At 45.4% G+C, this 19,958-nt stretch overlaps 1 protein-coding gene across 1 annotated transcript in view; it reads right to left on the bottom strand.

Annotated features, from left to right (window-relative positions):
- MMP17 (matrix metallopeptidase 17) overlaps positions 1 to 19,958 on the bottom strand; it is a 177,736-nt gene that overhangs the window by 37,756 nt on the left and 120,022 nt on the right. The window lies entirely within an intron of this gene.

The following is a 19,958-nucleotide window of genomic DNA, read 5'->3' as shown; positions in this document are numbered from 1 at the left end:
TATGTGCATCTCAGTGTTTGCCACCAGCTGATTTCTACCATGAGCTAAAAGCGCTACTGCAGCTTAGTACAAGACCCCCTAAGTGAAGTGGCCATATTGGACTGCATAGAAGTCAGTCCTATCTGTATACGGTGTTGCTTAGGTGGTTAAGTGCTGAATATCACACTTAACTGCATAAAAGATAGCCAGCCCGCATAAACTCAGATATACAATGCCTGTGTCTGGCATTTAATATCTGTGAATAATGCTGTCAGTGGCTAAAAAAACACTCACCGCTGTCTGCTGATTATCTACCCCAAATGGTTACATCTGTTATCACTGGGTGAGATACCGTTGTCAGAATAATTGTATACAGGAATGTTTTGAAATGGTTTCAACAATTCCTTACCAAAAGAACTTATAGAATAGTTGGGAAAGGAATTAGCTCTTATTCCTGGGTAGCTGAGGGTAGGATACCACATGGCTCTCCACTCCTTCCAACATTGCTCAATGTTTATACAGCTTCCTTTGGTAAAGGGATGCAGGAGTTGGGTATAACTTTTTATTTGTATATCAATGATATCTCGCTATTGATCCCTCTTCCAGAAGATGAGAACCAAATCAGTGGGCTGCTGAACCAATGTTTTTTTTTTTTTTAATAATCTTTATTATTTATATATTATTCCATACAGAATTAATATGGCAATTGTAAAAAAAAACACTTAAGAAATACTGAAACATAGATGAAAATCACGATCTATTCTATCGACCTCACATAAATTTAGTAAATTACAATCCAAAATTAAGGTGAAAAAAAAAAACAAAGTACGTTAATTATTCAAGTAGATACACTACATGGGATTCACTATGACCTGCTCGCCACTCTCAATGATCTCTAACAGTGTGCTTTTGTTTCTCAAACCACTAAATTTGCATTCAATCCTTCTTTAGGTATCAAAAACTCTTCTAGTTGTTTAGGTTCAAAAAATTGATAATTCTTAGATTGATATAAGATCTGGCAGACACAAGGAAACTTAAGTATAAAGTTTGCACCAAGAACAACAGATCTTTGACGGAGTGCCAAAAAGGCCTTCCTCCGTTTCTGTGTTTCTTTGGACAAATCCGGATATATTTTAATTTTAGATCCTAAAAACATTGAGTCAATGTTCCTGAAAAAAAGCCTCAAAATAGCATTCCTATCCATTTCCAGGGCAAATGTCACCACAGCTGATGTTCTTTGCGTTATTACTTCTAGGGATGACTCGAGGAAAGTTGTTAAATTCAAATTGTCACACTGTTTATCTACTTCATAGGTAGACTGGAAATGTTGAACACGTATTAATGGAGGTAATAAATCCTTTGACATGAACCAATGTTTTAATTCAGTATTAAATTGGACAAGATCCCATAAGTTAATTCTGAATACTAGAAACATGAATCTTGTTTGGTTAAGTCAGTGCTTCTCAAGTCAGTCCTGCCAGTCAGGTTTTCAGGTTATCCACAATGAATATGAATGAAATAGATTGTCATATAATGGAGGCAGTGTATGCAGATCAATTTCATGCATATTCATTGTGGACATCCTGAAAACCTAAGGAGGTACTCCAGGACTGACTTGGGAAATTTAGTGCCCAAACCATTCCTGAACGTGACAGTATTTGTTCTACTTCTGTCATTAGAATCTTCTTTGAAAATTTTAGGGATGGTATTGGACTCTGTTTTAACTATAGAGCAACAAAATAATGTGTTAATTAGACAGTCGTTTTTGGAAATTAAAACAATTAAAAATGATACAATCTTGCTTCCATAGTGAACATTTTAGGCAAATGGTTCAATACTTAATTTTGACATATTGTAATTTGTTGTATATCGGTATAAATACCTTGTTGATGGGCAAACTAGGTTTGTGATGAAATTAATAGTTAAAGCAAAGAAATATGATAGGGTTTCTCCAATTTTGCATGCCTTGCATTGGCTTCCAATGAAAGCACAAACCCGGTTTATGCTTGTATGTTTTGTTTTTAAAATATTGAGTGGGTTCACAGCAGCCTATGCGTGTGATTTGATAAATCTTTCACCACATAAGAGACTATTGTGTTCTCAGAGCACTGTGTCTATTGAGTTTCCTTCAAACCAAGAAGGTAGACCAAAAAGAATTTTTGAAAGATCTTTTAACTATATAAGTAGTGAAATAGAATCATTTACTAACTGCACTGAGATCTTTGTCAAATTATATAGTCCTTTATGTAGAGAATTGAGAAATCTTTTTAGTACATATTTACGATTAGAGAAGGATTATTAGATTGTTCAGTTCAACTAGGGGTGTAGCTAGGTGGGGCCACGGGGGCATGGGCCCTCACAGATTTAGCCCTGGCCCCCTCTACTTTTGACCCCCCTGCCACCGACCCTCCTCCGCCACTTTCGATCCCGCCATTGCCTCTCCCCCGCTGCTGCTGCCACCGCCACCACGAGGAACATGCAGGATGTCAGGAATCAGGACTCACAGAAACAGATCAGTGAACGCACCGGAGACCGGCGCTGAAGAGGACGTCGGCTGGCAGGGGTTGGGCACCCCTGCCAGCAAAGGTACCTGGCAGCAGCAGGGGGAGGGTCGCCAGCGGCGGCGGTCAAAAGTGGCAGCGGAGGAGGGGGATGTCAAAAGTGGCGGGGGAGGGGCAGTGGCGCGGGGGGGGGGGGGGGGGGGGGGCGAAAGTGCCAGGGGGATTGGTGGCACCGGGGGGGGGAGGTAAAATGTGCCCCCTCACCTCGGGCTCTGAACCCCCTTCCGCCGAGGTCTGGCTACGCCCCTGGCTCAACATACACTGTATTATTAGATGACATTTGAGTCCAGATATAACTGGCTTTCTTAAATTGTTGATCCACTTTGTACTCATATTAGGGACATAGCACGATATAAGACTCAGATAACATAATATAACGTAAAGGAAAGCACAATAGGATAGCATGTCTCATTCACTGGAAACTATCTCCCGGATTCTGTATAAGTTGCCAAAGTTAGGTGTACACTTTTGGGCACAGATCTGCAATCCACGCGTAAACTAATGAGCTAATTAGGCACTAACATTCAATAATTGGTGTTAACAAGCACTTAATTGGCAGTAATTAGGAGTTACGCACGCATCTGCCCTATGCCCTGTTCAATAACATACATGCCTAAATTTCATAGCAAGCTCCAAAGGGGGCGTGCCATGTGAGGGGCATGAGAAGGTCAGGGGCGTTTCCAGAATTTAGGCATGGTGTTACAGAATACCTGCATTTGCGCACCTAACTGCCATTAGTTGGGTGTAAACATTTACACCAGCTTTTTTGGCAGGTGTAAATGCTTGCATTCAAACTCCTGGATTCTATATAGTGCACCTAGTGTTCCACACTGAAATCCAAGCATATTCTATAACAGAATGCGTAACTTAATTGGCTTAACAAGCCAATCAGAGTTGTTAACAGCACTTAAGCAATAATGAGCAATAATTAGAATTTACATGCAGAACTCCCTAAGGGCCCTATTTACTAAGACGAACTGTAGGCGCACGCTAAAAATTAGCACATGCTAACACTAGAGACACCCATAGGAATATATGGGTGTCTCTAGTATTAGCATGAGCTAAATATTAGCTTGCGCTAAAAACACTAGCGTGCCTTAGTAAACAGGGCCCTAAGCGTATTCTGTAATGCACTGCGCCTAAGTTTTAATGCGTGCAGGCAAAAAGGGGCATGGTTATAGGCAGGGAAATGGGCGTTTCATGAGAATTCCAAAATTTACGTGCACTGTTATAGAATACAGCCCACCATGCAGTGGTGTGCTGGTAAATGTTTACAGGCTCTCTCCCCGGTCCCCCTCTGCGCCCCCTGTCCCCCTCTGCGCCCCCCCAAATTGCAGAGCTGGCTATAGCCGGGGAGTGAGCCGGGGGTGGGGGTTGGCAATGCATTACTCCAGGAAAAAAAAATTAAATGATCCCAGGTTCCAATCTAATTCATGTTTAATGTGCGGTAAAATGCCATAAATAAGTAAATAAATATAAACTTTTAATGTTGAGCACCTCATTCTCAAAGTGAACATATTCCAAACACTATAATGAAAATAAAATAATTTTTTTCTACCTTTGTTGTCTGGTGACTGTTTTTCTGATCATGCTGGCCCAGTATCTGATTCTGCTGCTATCTGTCCTCTTAACTCCGCTCCCAGGGCTTCCTTTCCATTTATTCCTTTCCTTTCCTCCTTTCTTCTTCATTTCTGGTCCTCAGCTTCTGCCTATTTTCTTCATCCATGTGCAGTTTTTCTCCTCTCTTCCTTTTCCCTCATCTCATCTCCTTCCATACTCTTCTCTCCCCTCCATCCAGCATTTCTTCTCTCTCCCCTCCTTTCCCCTGCCCTCCATCCACCCATGTCCAGCAGTGACCCTTCTCTCCCCTGCCCTGCATGCACCCATACCCAGTGACCCTCCTTTCCCCTGCCCTCCATCCACCCATGTCCAGCAGTGACCCTCCTCTCCCCTGCCCTCCATCCACCCACCCATGTCCAGCAGTGACCCTCCTCTCCCCTGCCCTGCAAGCACCCATACCCAGCGACCCTCCTTTCCCCTGCCCTCCATCCACCCATGTCCAGCAGCGACCCTTCTCTCCCCTGCCCTGCATGCACCCATACCCAGTGACCCTCCTTTCCCCTGCCCTCCATCCACCCATGCCCAGCAGTGACCCTCCTCTCCCCTGCCCTCCATCCACCCATGTCCAGCGACTCCCTTGTCTCTCCTGCCACCCCTCCCGAGTTGTTCAACGGCGACTTCTCCTCCCTTCCTCCGAATCCGTCCCTCACCGACCTGTCCTTCGAATTCTTCGGGGCAGGCAGTCTTGCCTGCCCGCTACCAGCGCTGACTCTCCCCTGCTGGTTCGCGCTTCAAAATGGCTGCCGAGACTTCAGCAGAAGTCTCACAAGGCCAGCTCTGGAAGTCTTGGCGGCCATTTTTAAAGCGCGAACCAGCAGGGGAGAGTCAGCGCTGGTAGCGGGCAGGCAAGACTGCCTGCCCCGAAGAATTAGAAGAGTCAGGTCGGTGACATGAGGGACCGGATCGGGCGGGCGATCGATCAATCGGGCTGGTGGGCAGGAGGGAGGAGAGCCGGCTCGCACTAGGGAACAACCGGCTCGCAAGTCAGTACAAAATTTAACAACCGGCTCTTGCGAGCCGGTGCAAGCCGGTTCCAGCATATCACTGCCACTATGCCTAAATCTACATGCCGGGATTTACGCCACGTTTTTGTTGGTGTAAATGGAGGGGTGTAGTTTTAGGTGCTAGGGTACCAACTAAACATATTCTATGTACCGCACCTAAATCTAGGCGCCACTTATAGAATACGTTTAGGTGGAAATTTATTCCACACAAACTTTTCATGCGCCATATGTAGAATCTGGTGCAAAGTAAAGTACAAAATGTGTGCTTTGCTAGTATTCTATAAAGACTGTACCACAGGGGGCACCATTTATTGAATCTAGTCCTAGGAGAACTCTGTAACACTGATGTGACTGAAGAACCCTGGGATCATGACCAGGACAGAACTGTAGAGAATGAAGAAGTTCTGATTCCCAGAGATAGGAAGTTTGAAGCAAAAATGGACATTGTGCTAAAGGAGAAAAATACAAGAATAACATTAGTAATAAAAGAGCTGGTACCAAGGACCTATGCTGTATATTGTATGGAGAGAGAGAGAGAGAGAGAGAGAGAGAGAGAGAGAGAAGATCCTCGGGTACTGATCAATGTAGTCAGAGACCAAGAAAATATGGAGGAAAGATGTAGAAATATTCCTGATTGTATTGAGTGCTAATGATCTGATTAAAAGAATTTCCAAGCGTACGTCGGATGCTTGGGTGCATAGCGAGAGGAATGGCCTGCAGCAAAAGGAGGTGATAATGCCTCTGTATAAGTCTCTAGTGTAGAGAGACTTCATTTAAAGTATTATGTAGTATTCTGGAGATCACATCTTCCAAAAGATATAAACAGAATGGAGTCAGTCCAAAGAGCGGCTACTAAAATGGTCAGTGGTCTTCATCTTAAAGCGTATGGAGACAGACTTAAAAATTTCAAAAATATATATTCTTTGGAAGAACAGCTAGTATGATAGAGATGTTTAAATACTGTTGTAGCATAAATGCACAGGAGGCGAGTCTCTTTCAACTGAAAGGAAGCTCTGGAACGAGGGGGCATAGGCTGAGGGTGAAAGAGGACAGACTCAGGAGTAACCTAAGGAAATAATTCTTCACAGAAAGGGTGGTGAATTTGTGGAATGGCCTCCCACTGGATGTGGTGGAGATGAAGATTGTATCTGAATTCAGGCAAGCTTGGGACTAGTACATTGGATCTCCAAGGGAGAGGAAGGGATAACAGATGGCATGGATGAGCAGACTGGATAGATCATATGGAGGGGCATAATCGAACTGGGCGCCCATCTTTAAGGGCGCCCATCTCTAAAGACGTCCTGGCGAAGGGGCGGGGCATCCCGTATTATCGAAACAAGATGGGCGTCCATCTTTCGTTTCGATAATACGGTCGGGGATGCCCAAATCTCAACATTTAGGTCGACCTAAATGTTGAGATCGCCAACCTTAGAGATGGGCAACCTCAGTTTTCGCCGATAATTGAAACCGAGGACACCCATCTCAAAAATGACCAAATCCAAGCCATTTGGTCGTGGGAGGAGCCAGCATTCGTAGTGCACTGGTCCCCCTCACATGCCAGGACACCAACCGGGCACCCTAGGGGGCACTGCAGTGGACTTCACAAATTGCTCCCAGGTGCATAGCTCCCTTACCTTGGGTGCTGAGACTCCAACCCCCTCAAAACCCACTCCCCACAACTGTACACCACTACCATAGCTCTTAGAGATGAAGGGGGGCATCTAGATGTGGGTACAGTGGGTTTGTGGTGGGTTTTGGAGGGCTCCCATTTACCATCACAAGTGTAACAGGTAGGGGGGTGGGCCTGGGTCCGCCTGTCTGAAGTGCACTACATCCACTAAAAACTGCTCCAGGGACCTGCATACTGCTGTGATGGAGCTGGGTATGACATTTGAGGCTAGCATAGAGGCTGGAAAAAATGTGTTTTATTTTTTTTTGTTGGTGGGAGGGGGTTGGTGACCACTGGAGGAGCAAGGGGAGGTGATCCCCGATTCGCTCCGGTGGTCATCTGGTCAGCTCAGGCACCTTTTTGAGGCTTGGTCTTGAAAAAAAAGGGACCAAGTAAAGTTGGCCAAATGCTCATCAGGGATGCCCTTCTTTTTTCCATTATCGTCCGAGGACACCCATCTCTTAACCATGCCCCCGTCCTGCCTTCGGTAAACTGCCGACACACCCCCTTGAACTTTGGTCGTCCCTGCGACGGAAAGCAGTTGAGGATGCCCAAAATCAGCTTTTGATTATGCCGATTTGGGCGACCTTAGGAGAAGGAAGCCCATCTCCCGATTTGTGTCGTGGACACCCGGGAGGGAGTGGAAAGCATGAAAAGGGATCTGAGGAAGCTAGAAGGCCGTACCTTGCGAAGGATGTCAAAAAAATGGAAGCGGTGCAAAGAAAAGCTACGAGGATGGTATGGGATTTACGTTCCAAAACGTATGAAGAGAGACTTGGTGACCTGAACATGTATACCCTGGAGGAAAGGAGGAACAGGGGTGATATGATACAGACGTTCAAATATTTGAAAGGTATTAATCTGCAAACGAATCTTTTCCGGAGATGGGAAGGCGGTAGAACGAGAGGACATGAAATGAGATTGAAGGGGGGCAGACTCAGAAAAGATGTCAGGAAGTATTTTTTCACGGAGAGGGTGGTGGATGCTTGAAATGCCCTCCCGCGGGAGGTGGTGGCGATGAAAACAGTAACGGAATTCAAACATGCGTGGGATGTGCATAAAGGAATCCTGTGCAGAAGGAATGGATCCTCAGAAGCTTAGCTACAATTGGGTGGCAGAGCAGGTGGGGGGAAGAGGGGTTGGTGGTTGGGAGGCGAGGATAGGGGAGGGCAGACTTTTATACGGTCTGTGCCAGAGCCGGTGATGGAAGGTGGGACAGGTGGTTGGGAGGCAGGAAAAACTGCTGGGCAGACTTATACGGTCTGTGCCCTGAGAAAGACAGGTACAAATCGAGGTAAGGTATACACATGAGTTTATCTTGGGCAGACTGGATGGACCATGCAGGTCTTTTTCTGCCGTCATCTATTATGTTACTATGAATGGTCTAAGGTTTGGCAATTAAAATTCAATGCGAAGAAATGCAAAGTGATGCATTTAGGGAGTAGAAACCCACGAGAGGCTTATGTGTTAGGCGGTGAGAGTCTGATAGGTACTGAGGGGGAGAGGGATCTTGGGGTGATAGTATCCGAGGATCTGAAGGCGACGAAACAGTGTGACAAGGCGGTGGCCGTAGCGAGAAGGTTGCTAGGCTGTATAGAGAGAGGTGTGATCAGCAGAAGAAAGGAAGTGTTGATGCCCCTGTACAAGTCGTTGGTGAGGCCCCACCTGGAGTATTGTGTTCAGTTTTGGAGGCCGTACCTTGCGAAGGATGTTAAAAAAATGGAAGCGGTGCAAAGAAAAGCTACGAGAATGATATGGGATTTGCGTTCCAAGACGTATGAGCAAAGAATTGCTGACCTGAACATGTATACCCTGGAGGAAAGGAGGAACAGGGGTGATATGATACAGACGTTCAAATACTTGAAAGGTATTAATCCGCAAAAAAATCTTTTCCGGAGATGGGAAGGCGGTAGAACGAGAGGACATGAAATGAGATTGAAGGGGGGCAGACTCAAAAAAGATGTCAGGAAGTATTTTTTCACGGAGAGGGTGTTGGATGCTTGGAATGCCCTCCCGCGGGAGGTGGTGGAGATGAAAACGGTAATGGAATTCAAACATGCGTGGGATATGCATAAAGGAATCCTGTGCAGTAGGAATGGATCCTCAGAAGCTTAGCCAAAATTGGGTGGCGGAGCAGGTGGGGGAAGAGAGGTTGGTGGTTGGGAGGCGAGGATAGTGGAGGGCAGACTTATACGGTCTGTGCCAGAGCCGGTGATGGGAGGCGGGACTGGTGGTTGGGAGGCGGGAAATACTGCTGGGCAGACTTGTATGGTCTGTGCCCTGAAAAAGGCAAGTACAAATCAAGGTAAGGTATACACATATGAGTTTATCTTGTTGGGCAGACTGGATGGACCATGCAGGTCTTTTTCTGTCGTCATCTACTATGTTACTATATTACTTTGTTAAGATGGGTGCCCTTCTCTTCCGAAAATAAGCTGGACGGTCTTTATCTGCCTTCATTTTTTTAATGTTTTGCTGTTTATGAACTCCGGAAAAGGATCTCTTTAGAACAGTTCAGTGTTGATGAGCATTAGCAGTGAATCTGAGAGACTGAGATAATCTCAAATAAACCCTAGTATGGGGGTGGGGGTTCATTCCTGTCATGATATGTGCAAAATTAACCCTTTTGAAGACATCGCCCCTGACAGCCTCTGGGAGAAGTGCTTCTCATGAAGTAAAGTTACAAGAACTGGTTGTAAAGCAATTGACCCCCATGATGCAGCATTACAGGGACTGTTCCTGGGAAAATGATTACTTTCAAGGTGCCCTGTGAAGTTAAGAAATCTCAGTACCCTCATGGCGGATATGTTGGTTCACCTAATTTAAATCTGTACAACAGTGCACAGCTCTTAAGACTTCTATCATGAACCTTCAGTCTGACAATTGAATTCCTGCCTGATAAATGAAGAGATAGAAGTGAAAAAAGGATTTATTCAAGCTTCCATTCCTGTATATTCTTGGGTTCCAAGTTGGAGCCTGGAACAAGAAATCGATGCTCATTTAATGAAAACACTTTTTCATGTTCTGTAACACTGAGAAGTAGGAATGAACAGAAGAGAAAAACTGATACCTGGAATGCGGAGCAGGTGCAGGAGCTCCTGATAACTGGGGATTGATTTTTTGAGGTGAAAGAGTGTCACCAGTCTTGTCATTCCCATGAAGAACGGCTGGGCTGGGAGATGACTTCCCTGCCATTTGCTCAAAAGGATGGTGCTCTTTCCTTGGGGCTGGTTGAGTAATGCTTCATGTTTGAGTCCTACATCCATTGCTCCCTCTGCCTAACCTTAGATTGTAAGCTCGGGGCTTGTACTCATGTGCATGGTCTTCTAGAGTACCCTGTGTACTGATAGACATAGAAATTATTCAGATATTATTCATCCTTCCCAAATCTACATAATAGTAACATGCTACGAGACTTTTGTACGCTGATAAAAATTGTCTTTTTGGGTATATCTTGCTCCTGAAGCCTGAATTGATACCTTTCCTTTGGCTCGGCTGTTTCCTTCTGCTCCTCTGGATTTGAAAATATAGGTTTGTCTTCATGAACCCCCATTCCTAATTATCCTAGAGTTTTCCCCCATTTTATATTGTCCTTTCATCTCTTTCTCTGCCATTCCAGCAACAGTGTTTGGCCAGGGACCATTGGGCTTTGCCCCCTGCAGAGGTCAGTATGTTTGCAGCCTTTCACTGTAGTGGACTGGCTGAGACTCTCCTCTGCCTCTTGTCCCTGGCTCTGATATGCAGCATGGTACAATGGTAATAAAATAATTTACTGTATAAGTCTCTGCCACACCCCTTTTAAATCTAAGTCGGTATGGGTCCCTTTTGCTAAGCCCCGGTAAAAAGTGGCCTGTGTTAGTGTGGGCTTGTGAAATTGGCACACACTGGGCCACTTTTTTACCGTGGCAGGTAAAAAGGCATTTTTGAAAAATGGGGCAGTAATGGCCGTGCGCTAATATTAAAAGTAACGTGTGGTTATTTACTGCCTCAGCCCTTACCACCACCTTAATGCTTGGTGGTAAGAGATCACGCACTACTCATGTGGTAATCAGGCAGTGAGTGGCAATCTAGCTGCGCTACCAATTACTGCCAGGAACTCCCCCTCATGGTAGAAAATTATTTTCTACCTCGGGAATTTGCGCACACCAACTTCGGAACTACAGCCAGGCGGGCGCCTGCGCTACCCTGGCGGTAAAGTCAATTTGGCACGCGCTACCTGAGTGGTAACTCTACCACAGCTTAGTAAAAGGGCTCCTATGTGAGGCAACAGTAGATAAAGGGGGTAAGTCTCAAAAGGATACCTAAAGTTAGGTGCTGGGATGGAACGTGCTAAGCACGGATTCTATATTAGAGGAGCACAATTTGCTGTTATATTTCATTTATTTATTTACACAGATTTATGTACCACATATGACCAAGAGCATGCCTTCTCGATGATTACAATAAAATTAAGCAAAGGGGTCATGTGGGAAACAGGAAATAGAGGTGAACTGAGAGCAGGGAAATAGGAAGTAGGATAAAAAGAGCAGTGGAAGTGGTCCGTGAAGATGCTGAAAAGATTCTTGAAATAAGAGTTTTAAGCTGAGAATTAAAGAGTGCCTAGGAGGACTCATGTCTGAGGGTTGCCAGTTGGACATTCAAGAGTTTTGGTGCAGTATAACTAAATGCTGTTTTTCTTGCATCTGTAGGGAAGAAGAGGCCAGGAGACAGAGAAGGTTACCCTGAGAAGAGCATAATTGACGGGAAGGGGTATAAGGGATGAGCAGCCTATTGATCTAGGAAGGAGCAGAAGGAAGATGACCCTGGAAAGTTAACAGCAGAATTTAGAATTTAATCCAGGTCAATACAGGGAGCCTGGGTCACCGAGAGACACAGCTGGGCCCGGGCCAGAACCGGACTGAAATGCATCCCCCACTTGCTCTGTTGCCCCCACCACTTGCACCACTGTTTCTTCCCACTTTTCTGTCACTGCCTCCAAGGGGGGCCTGGGCCCAGCAAGCCTCTTCCTGCCTGCCTGCTCTCGCAGTCTTTCCTTTCCTGTCCATGATGGGAGTCGAGACCCGGATGATTGCATTAACGCGATATCGCCCTAATGCAATCATCTGGGCCCTGGGCGGCACGCAGGAGCAGGGGAGAGGACAGACCCAGAAGTAGGCAGGCAGGAAGAAGCTTGCCGGCGCCAGGCCCAGGCCCCCTCTTGGAGGCTAGGCCCATGGAGTTTTGCCCCCCCCGCCCCCCCTCTCGGTGGCCCTGCAGGGACACAGTGTTCTTTTTGCAACATGATTGAATCAATGAGCATCGTATAGAAGTTTCATGGCAGTGAACTGTATCAGCTATAAGCCTAACTTTAGGCATGAGCACTTAAGCTAGCTCAACAGTTGGTGTAAATGCTCATGCCCCATGGTAGGCAGTTAGGTGCATAAATGCTGGTATTCCATAAATTGTGCACAAAATCATGGCACTCCCCTGACCCACCTATGCCCATCCCAGTTGTGTGCAGTGGATTTTGGACACACAATTTAGAGAATTCCAACTAATGGCAGTTGTGCGTGCAACTGCTAATTAGTGCCAATCAACACCAACCATAGCCAATAATTGGTTGTTAATGCCAATTAGTGGCTAATTATTATTAAGTTATGTGTGCAAGTGACACTATTCTATAACTTGCATGTGCAACTTTGCACGTTAAGCGTAAAATTGAGCTTGCAAGTTTATAGAATTAGGGAGAAGTGACTTGTTCAAGGTCACGAGAAGCTTGAAGGAAGTGGAGTTTGAATTCTGATTTCCCTGGTTCCCAGCCTGTTGCTCTAGCCACAGGTTGCTCTTTCTCCTTATGCACTTCACTACCCACATCTGAATATGGCTCAAGATTCCCAATATACATCTGTAGGAGAATGTAGTAAAGCTGAGAGTACGGCTGCAGTGCAGCATGTTGGTAGCTATAGACTGATCTTGGGAAAGGTTGGATTTTAGCCAGCCTGTGATACCTTTTAATGGGCTAAAGCAGGGGTAGGCAACTCCGGTCCTCGAGAGCCGCAGGCAGGTCAGGTTTTCAGGATATCCACAATGAATATGCAGGAGATAGATTTACAAGCAGTGCCTCCATGGTATGCAAATCTATCTGATGCATATTCATTGTGGATATCCTGAAAACCTGACCTGCCTGTGGTTCTCGAGGACCGGAGTTGCTTACCCCTGGGCTAAAGCAAAGACATATCCACAGATGCTGTCCATCAGACTTGTAGACCCCACAAGACCCCCTTCAGAGACATTTAAATACCTGTGCAGCATAAATGGAGTTCTATCTGAAAAATGGAAAGCGCAAAGTGGGGTCCCTCAGGGATCACCGCTTTCTCCGGTTCTGTTTAATCTATTAATGAGATTGTTGGGTATGATCTAATATAATAAAACGCACCGTGAACATTCTGAGGACAAAGATTCTGAAGTCACAGCACACGATAAAGGGTTCATGGTTTCATGGTGGTGAAGCCATCCGACATAACACGGACCTATCAGAAGGGACCTATCAGAAGGGGCTTGCCCACTAACAAAGCAGAACTGTTACCAGGCAATGGAATGCGACATAGAACTCACCTATCAGAAGAAAAAAACAGAAGAAGGGAGGAGCATTCAGCTGTAGAATGCCTCATTGTCTGAGCAGCACAGAGAGCAGATGAACGCCGCTGGAAACAGAGAATATCCCAGCACTGGGTATGTACAAAAATATTGTTGTTGGACCCGGGGAAACAGGAGTACAGCGTGCCCCTCGCCATCTGCAACGTGTGCCGCCACCTGCAAAAATTAAACCCGACCTAGCCTGCATCACAGACTGACCCAGGCGGGGGGAGGAGTCTCCCCAGCCTAGGATTCGGTAGAGACTGGGTGGCAAACTGCTTGAATATACAAAACCGCTAACTCCTTCAATATACAAAACCGGAGGCAACAAAGAAAAAAAAAAAACATCACGCACGTGCACATAACTGGAACACCTCCCCCCCTTCACCTTCTCACGAACCAAGCAACCCAGGACGTGCAAAGCCATGCCCCGCCTCAAAAAACCCGTCACCCACCTCGAGGATGCACACACCGTGCTGCTTCCCGCTGCGCATTCGTCCTGCATTCCTCCTGCATTGTTCCTACGTTGCTGCCCTATAACGAACCAAAAGAGTGGCGTACTCTCCCTTCCGCAAACCACACCACCCAAAACAAGACGCCACTGCTTGCCACAAGGACCAAAAATACCGTTAAAACCGACGGCCCCAGACAGTGCTGCTCTCCCTCCAACCAACAAAAAACATCCCCGGCATAAGGCAACCCCTAATCCACCTCAAGGATTCCCCGACCTCAATCACCCCGGGAAAAGACAGCGCCGCTTCATACAGTTCTTTTCTCTTCAAATGAAAAACTACAGGAGAAAAAAAAAAAACTACATGCTAGCGCCCGTTTCATTTGTTTCGGAAACGGGCCTTTTTTACTAGTATTAGATAAATCTCAGTTTATGCATTTTATTTAAGTGGATGATGTTATTGTCTTCTTACCATGTTCTTTGTCTTTGATGGAAACGTGGAGGGGCATAATGGAGGGGCGGGGAAACCCATATTATCGAAACAAGATGGACCCTGTACTATCGAAACAAGATGGACGTCCATCTTTTGTTTCGATAATAAGGTCGGGGACACCCAAATCTTAAAACGTAGGTCATCCTTAGAGATGGTCATCCCTAGACTTGGTCGTTTCTGATTTTCAGCGATAATGGAAACCAAGGACGCCCATCTCAGAAACAACCAAATGCAAGCCCATTCGTAGTGCAGTGGTCCCCCTGACATGCAGGACACCAACCGGGCACCCTAGGGGGCACTGCAGTGGACTTAATAAATTGCTCCCAGGTACATAGCTCCCTTACCTTGTGTGCTGAGCCCCCCAAAACCCACTACCCACAACTGTACACCACTACTATAGCCCTCACAGGTGAAGGGGGGCACCTAGATGTGGGTACAGTGGGTTTCTGGTGGGTTTTGGAGGGCTCACATTTACCACCACAAGTGTAATGGGTAGGGGGAGATGGGCCTGGGTCCGCCTGCCTGAAGTGCACTGCACCCACTAAAACTGGTCCAGGGACCTGCATACTGCTGTGATGGACCTGAGTATGACATTTGAGGCTGGCATAGAGACTGGCACAAAATATTTTGAAAGATTTTTTTTGAGGGTGGGAGGGGGTTAGTGACCACTGGGGGAGTAAAGTGACGACACCCCCCGATTCTCTCCGGTGGTCATCTGGTCAGTTCGGGCACCTTTTTGTGCCTTGGTCGTAAGAAAAACAGGACCAGGTAAAGTCGTCCAAGTGCTTGTCAGGGACACCCTTTTTTTTTCCATTATGGGTTGAGGGCGTCCATGTGTTAGGCACGCCCAAGTCTTCGCTATGCTTCCAACACGCTCCCGTGAACTTTGGTCGTTCCTGCGACGGAAAGCAGTTGGGGACGTCCAAAATCGGCTTTCGATTATACCGATTTGGACGACCCTGCATATAGTGTGCTCTGACTGTTGTGATTTGATTGTTTCTAACTGGTTTATTGATATCTGTAAATCTGAAAATGAGATTTCAGATTTCAAAACTGCTAGCAAGTATTAGAACTTTTTTTCCACTTTACAAATTACAACTGCCTCTGATTGCCTATGTATGGCTGAGGAGTAAAGTTAATCTTGCACACTATTAACCCCATCATAGCATACCTGTTCATTCCCATTCCTACAAATCAGGATGACTTTTATTCTCTGTAATAATTGTGGTGTTTCAGTTTCAATTATCTGGAGACTTAAGGCTTGTCCTCTCTGTCATCAGCTTGCAGGTTTAAAACAGGAGCTCAGTAAGGTAAAACAGGAATTAGATGCACTTAAAGCAGCTTCTAAGACTACACAAAACCATACAGCACAGAATCAAGCCAAATTCACACCACTGCCTCCAAGGATAAAACCACCTAGGAATAGATGGTTCACAGTAGGCTCAGGCAGACTTCGATATGTGACGCAGAGGCATCCGCCCTCACAAGTGTTGCCCCTACAGAATTCTTTTGCTCCATTACAGCATGGTGATGATCCTGAAAATAGAACTGAGGCAGAAGAGAAAGAAATGAAGTTGAAACAAAAGGATATGAAGGTACCCAGAGAGAAAAGACAACCCCAAATCACAAATGTTGAAGCACATACCAGGAAATGTACATGGAAAGCGATGGCCACAAATGCTCGCAGTCTAAGCAATAAAGTTCATGACCTTCAAGCCCTGATGTTGGAGGCAGACTTAGACCTTGTTACAATCACAGAGACGTGGCTAAATGGTTCCCATGAATGGGATGCAAACATACCAGGCTATAATCTATTTAGGAAGGATAGAGAGAATCGTAAAGGTGGAGGAGTAGCTCTATATGTGAGAAATGATATCACAGCGACTGAAATGACAAGGACCTGGGGAAAGGAAGAAGTGATATGGATCACCTTAAAAAGAGAGGATAGAACCTCTGTACACGTGGGTGTTGTCTACAGACCTCCGAAACAATTGGAGGAATTAGATAAAGACCTGATTGCAGATATTCAAAAGTTGGGAAACAAGAGAGAGGTGCTGTTGCTGGGAGATTTCAATCTGCCGGATGTAGATTGGAAGGTTCCATCTGCAGAATTGGAAAGAAGTAGAGAGATCATGGATGCTTTCCAAAGCGGTTTGCTCAGACAAATGGTGATGGAACCCAAGAGGGAGGGAGCGACGCTGAATCTGGTGCTCACGAATGGGGATAGCATGTCAAATATTTGAGTGGGTGCCCACCTGGGCGGCAGTGACCATCAAACGGTTTGGTTTGATATTACAGCTAAAGTGGAGAGCGGCCACTCAAAACTCAAAGTCCTGGATTTCAAGCGTGCTGACTTTAGTAAAATGGGGGAATACCTGAGGAAGGAGATGATGGGCTGGGAGGAAATACGAGAAGTGGAAGGACAGTAGTCCAGGCTGAAGGAAGCTATAAATAGGGCCTTGAACCTTTATGTAAGGAAAGTAAATAAGAGCAAGAGAAAAAGGAAACCAATATGGTTCTCCAAGCAAGTGGCTGAGAAAATAAAGGCTAAAGAGTTGGCGTTCCAGAAATACAAAAAAACTCAAGAAAAGGAACATGAGGAGGAATACCGAAAGAAGCCAAGAGAGAGATACGTCTGGCGAAAGCACAAGCGGAAGAACAAATGGCTAGAAATGTAAGAAGGGGTGACAAAAATTTCTTCAGGTATATTAGTGAAAGAAGAATGACTAAAAAGGGAATTGTGAGACTAAAAGATACTGCGAACTGCTATATGGATAACGATGAAGAAAAAGCAAATTTGCTAAATAGATACTTTTGTTCTGTTTTCACAGAAGAAAATCCTGGAGAAGGACCGTGATGGAGTGCAAAAAGTACAAATGGGATTGAAGTGGATAGAACACCGTTCAAGGATGAGAATGTGTGTGAACAACTTGAAAAGCTAAAGTTGGACAAAGCCATGGGACCGGATGGGATCCACCCCAGGATATTGAGGGAGCTCAGAGAGGTTCTGGCGAGTCCTCTTAAAGATTTGTTTAATATATCCTTGCAGAAGGGAGAGGTTCCGAGGGATTGGAGAACGGCGGAGGTGGTCCCTCTTCACAAAAGTGGTGATAGGGAAGAAGCTGGAAACTACAGGCTGGTAAGCCTCACTTCGGTTATTGGAAAAGTAATGGAAGCGATGCTGAAGGAAAGGATAGTGAATTTTCTGGAAGCCAATAAGTTGCAAGATCCGAGACAACATGGTTTTACCAAAGGGAAATCGTGCCAAACGAATCTCATTGAATTCTTTGATTGGGTGACAGGAGAATTGAATCAGGGACGAGCTATGGACGTAATCTACTTAGATTTCAGCAAAGCTTTTGACACGGTTCCCCACAGGAGGCTCTTAAATAAACTGGATGGGCTGAAGGTAGGACCCGAAATGGTGAACTGGATTAGGAACTGATTGACGGACAGAAGCCAGAGGGTGGTGGTGAATGGAATTCGCTCGGAGGAGGGAAAGGTGAGTAGTGATGTGCCTCAAGGATCGGTGCTGGGACCGATTCTGTTCAATATATTTGTGAGTGGCATTGCCGAAGGGTTAGAAGGTAAAGTTTGCTTATTTGCGGATGATACTAAGATCTGTAATAGAGTGGACACCCGGGAGGGAGTGGAAAACATGAAAAAGGATCTGAGGAAGCTAGAAGAATGGTCTAAGGTTTGGCAATTAAAATTCAACGCGAAGAAATGCATAGTAATGCACTTAGGGAATAGAAATCCTCGGGAGACATATGTGTTAGGCGGGGAGAGTCTGATAGGAATGGACGGGGAGAGGGATCTTGGGGTGATAGTATCTGAGGACCTGAAGGCGACGAAACAGTGTGACAAGGCGGTGGCCGTAGCTAGAAGGTTGTTAGGCTGTATAGAGAGAGGTGTGACAAGCAGAAGAAAGGAGGTGTTGATGCCCTTGTATAAGTCGTTGGTGAGGCCCCACCTGGAGTATTGTGTTCAGTTTTGGAGGCCGTACCTTGCGAAGGATGTAAAAAGAATTGAAGCGGTGCAAAGAAAAGCTACGAGAATGGTAAGGGATTTGCGTTACAAGACGTAAGAGGAGAGACTTGATGACCTGAACATGTATACTCTGGAAGAAAGGAGAAACAGGGGTGATATGATACAGACGTTCAAATATTTGAAAAGTATTAATCCACAAACGAACCTTTTCCGGAGATGCGAAGGAGGTAGAACAAGAGGACATGAAATGAGATTGAAGGGGGGCAGACTCAAGAAAAATGTCAGGAAGTATTTTTTCACGGAGAGAGTAGTGGATGCTTGGAATGCCCTCCCGCGGGAGGTGGTGGAAATGAAAATGGTAACAGAATTCAAGCACGCGTGGGATAAACATAAAGGAATCCTGTTCAGAAGGAATAGATCCTTAGGAGCTTAGCCGAGATTGGGTGGCACAGCCGGTGGCGGGAGGCGGGGATAGTGCTGGGCAGATTTATACGGCCAGTGCCAGAGCCGGTGGTGGGAGGCGGGGCTGGTGGTTGGGAGGCGGGGATAGTGCTGGGCAGACTTACACGGTCTGTGCCCTGAAAAGGACAGGTACAAATCAAGGTAAGGTATACACAAAAAGTAGCACATATGAGTTTATCTTGTTGGGCAGACTGGATGGACCATGCAGGTCTTTTTCTGTCGTCATCTGCTATGTTACTATGTAAGGACGCTCATATTCCAATTTGTGTCGAAAGATGGGCGTCCTTCTCTTTCAAAAACGAGCCTGATTGTCTCGCATACAACTATGTGCGTCCCTAATAGATTCACGGATTTCCAACCATCGCTTGAAACTGAACAAAGAAAAAAACTACCCCCCCCTACTGATTAAGCCACACTAGCAGCTGGTGGTGTGGTAATGCTGACAAAGCCCATTCACATTGAATGGGCTGTGCAGGCGGGGGTAGGTTTCTCTGGATAGGTTCTGTTGAAGATGAAAGATTTGTACCCAGGTTTGTAAGTGATGGAAATGAGTTCACATTAGATCTTCAGTCAAAAATTCTAGGGGTTGAATTGGACAGTTGCTAACAATGCAACCTTTATGTTTCAGTTATTTTGAGGAAAATTTATATTACCTTGAGAAAACTTAGCTATTAAAAAATATTTTGTAACTGAAACTTTTAGACCGTTCAGGCGCTTGTGCTGGCCAGATTTGATTACAGTAACTTGGCTCTAACTGGTTGTTCGAAGATATTACTAGATCGATTGCAAGTCATGCAAAATATGGCAGTTAGGTTGATTTACGGTTTCACACGCTATGATTCAGTTAAGGAACACTATTTGAAATTACATTGGCTGCCAATCAAAGAACATATTCAATTTAAAGAGTGTATAATGGTATTTAAGATCTTGTCGGGTGCAGCTCCTGTATATGATGGACTTAGTGAATTTCCTTCATAGATCTTATACACAAAATCAATTTTTCTTACAATTCTCCAGTGTTACTGTTTTAAAATCAATTAGACATTTTTCTGCTTCGCTTTATTATCAGGTGCCTTCAATATGGAATTCACTTCCTTTATTCTTGCAATGTCAT

The sequence above is a fragment of the Microcaecilia unicolor genome, chromosome 11 (genome assembly GCF_901765095.1).
Source record: "Microcaecilia unicolor chromosome 11, aMicUni1.1, whole genome shotgun sequence".
NCBI lineage: Eukaryota > Metazoa > Chordata > Amphibia > Gymnophiona > Siphonopidae > Microcaecilia > Microcaecilia unicolor.
Note: the sequence above shows the minus strand (reverse complement) of the source record. Positions and strands in the feature narration are given on the sequence as shown.